This window comes from Asterias rubens, chromosome 13 (assembly GCF_902459465.1).
Source record: "Asterias rubens chromosome 13, eAstRub1.3, whole genome shotgun sequence".
Lineage (NCBI taxonomy): Eukaryota > Metazoa > Echinodermata > Asteroidea > Forcipulatida > Asteriidae > Asterias > Asterias rubens.
In genome coordinates, this window is record NC_047074.1 from 15,145,893 (window position 1) to 15,149,117 (window position 3,225).

The window sequence follows — 3,225 nt, forward strand, 5'->3', positions numbered from 1 at the left end:
GATAAAAATCAAAGAAAAGTATAATTTCTTTGCAAGCCAGCTTAAAAAAGTTAATAATACAATGATACAAAAACCATCGTCACTTAAATGTGAAATAAAAATAATGATCCGCGAGTTCATAAACGCTTGTGTCTAAAGCAGTGAGGGGTTTACGACTCCACAGAAAAAGAAGAAGCTTAGTTCAGCTTCAATCATACAACACAAACTCCCAAATTTACAGTTGTCATGGTTAATCTGTTATCAACTATTATTTACCAGACGGCCTACCACTCTACCCCACCCCATTTGTTTGTACAATTCTACAATGTGTTTAATTTATCAAAGTGATAGAGCAATTTAGTGTACAAATTGTAACATACTGATGTTTGTCAAAACACACTTTAATAATAAGTCACAGGAAAATGAAAATGGAATCGCCTCTTTTTGGTATTCAAGCGAGAATTTAACGAAATTCAAGTTTTCGAAGTTTATTATTTTCAGTTTTTCCCCAAGTATTCGAGATGTTCTCAAACAGACCATAACTTCTTTACATTAAAAGTTAATATTGGTTTCTGCTTAGTTTAAAGGATCCGATATTGGTTTATGGAACTTCGCATCTATTTCAACCGACAAGTTCTCAAAAACTGTTTCGGAAAACAACCCGAGTTAAAACGAATTTAAGGAAATTGCCGACTTAAAAGGTAACTAGTAGACAATTCCATGTCAATGAATCTCAAATTATAAGTTTACCTTCAAGAGTTTGCATGGCATGTCCTAGCATGAAGTAAATCGGAACCGATCCCACAGGGAAAATTTCATAAACCTGCTTATTAAGCACAGATATTGGGGTGAGCAGGATACCAGTCTCAGATACTACATGTGGCATTGTAATTTGACTGGTAACCTCATTCTGGTAAGCATAAACATTTTTGTTAAGCAGCTCTATGAAATTGGCCCAATATCAGCGCTGCCTATATTTGCGTCTTGCAATCAGGGAGATGTTGTACAACAATCGGGCAATACAGTCTGCATAATAACATTCAACATAATATGGGACAACTTTCCTAACTTGGGCAGTGTTTCAATTTCGTGTTCATCAGAACATGGACAAATAAGTTAATTTTCAGGGAACTTTCTGCAGAATCAGGGAGAATTGGCAGCTATAACAGGTTTGCTCCAACATTTATTTGTCTGCGCAGAAAAGAACTTTTCCCGTTTATTATAATAATCACCTCACGTCCACATTGCACTCAAAACATTATCACAACAATCCCAAACCTGAAAACACAATCTGTAACGATTTAAAACACAGCATGGTGGAAACACATTAAAATAAAGCAATTGCTGACTTTTATCTGAATTCAGATTTTTAATGTGCATCCTGTACAAAAGAAACTCAGTAATTTTCACCAAGTGAAGATAATTCGTGCTCTTTGATCTACATCTCTAGCAATGAGAATACTGTTCCAAGTTCTAATGGCTTCCAAAAGGTTGACTTATTTTTATTTTCATGAGAGATCACCCAACATCTCAAGGCTGGACAGCCACTTCAAGGTGAGGGCTACACTATCTCGATTCAGGATATCGACCCAAATCAACTGTCACCAGAGGCACGTTGCCTCCTACTCCTGGGGCTGAAACAGGGTTACCCCCTTCACAGTCCATAAGGATGTAGGCACGAGTATCATCCACTAGGGGCCTGGCTGGTAGAGCAGGATGCACCATCTTACAACATTTTGCCTGAATCTGGATCCTAGTTGTCAGTAGTGACCCTATACCTTGCGTTAGGTTTGTGGGAACACCATATACAACAATTTCTATTAATGAGTTATGGTAGTTCTACAAATAATCAAATGTGAAAAACAAATTGACTTTTGGATCAGTTTGCTTCGCCTCATGACTTCAAGGCATACTGATCGACACATTGATTTGTTACCCCACCAAGAACTATCACAAATCACAAGTTTAGATTAGTCCCTACAGACACACGATTCCAATAGGTTCTGGACATTGGATTCAGACAAATACCAAGTCCATGAGACAAACAAAAAAGCAAAATGGAAGTGATTCTTTGGATTCAAACAATCGTGCTGGTTTCCAATCAGGCCACTGTGGCAGTAGCTCCTGTCCCCCCAACAGCAAACTTTGTACAAATTCCTTCTGATAGCGCCCTCTTTCGAAACATCTTCCTCCATCCCATGTTAATTTGCCATAATGGGGACAGGCTCTCCTGGAGACAGATTTCCCTGCTTCCTCATCTGTTTCAATCACTCAAAGTGGCTTATTCAGTTTAAATGTATAACGCAATATGGATACATTGTTAGTTGTGCATGTTCACATTAACAGACTTGGCAAAACACACTTTGTGTGAAAGGCATTGGACGCTTTGGGTAATTACTCAATACAATTATAACCATAAAACCTTACTTGGTAACGAGTAAAGCTCGGTTCATACTTCCTGCGAATGCGAATGTAAAGTGAATCTTGACGTCACAAATTCACAACGAACAATTCGCAGCAGTTGAACTCTGCTCTACTCCCTTGCGATAATCGCTGCGAAAGGAGGGTGTGATGTCAAATTCACGTCAAATTCGCTTCGCATTCGTATGAAGTATGAACCGGGCTTAAAGGAACACATTGCCTTGGATCGGTCGAGTTGGTCTTTGAAAAGCGTCTTGTAACCGTTTGTTATAAAATCGATATGGTTAGGAAGATGTTGTAAAAGTATAATACAATGATCTACACAAATATGACTTGAAATTGCATGGTTTTTGTTTTACCTCGTCGACAAACACGGTCGGTCATTTATGGGACTTTGACTCCCATAAATGGCCGACCGTGTTAGTTGGCAACGTAAAATGAAAACCGTGCAATTTTGAGTGATACTTGTGTGGATCATTATATTCTACTTTTAAAACATCTTCCTAACAATATGCATTTCATAACAAACGGTTTTAAACGCTTTTCATAGACCAACTCGTCCGATCCAAGGCAACGTGTTCCTTTAATGGGGAGAGGTTAACATTATAAATATTGTGAGAAACGGCTCCCTTTGAAGTAACGTAGTTTTCGAGAAAAAAGTAATTTTCCACGAATTGATTTTGAGACCTCAGAATTTGATTTCAAAGTCCCGAAATCAAGCATCTGAAAGCACACAACTTTGTGTGAAAAGGGTGGGTATTTCTTCAATTATTATTTCACAACTTTGATGACCAAATGAGTTCACATTTTCACAGGTTTGTTATT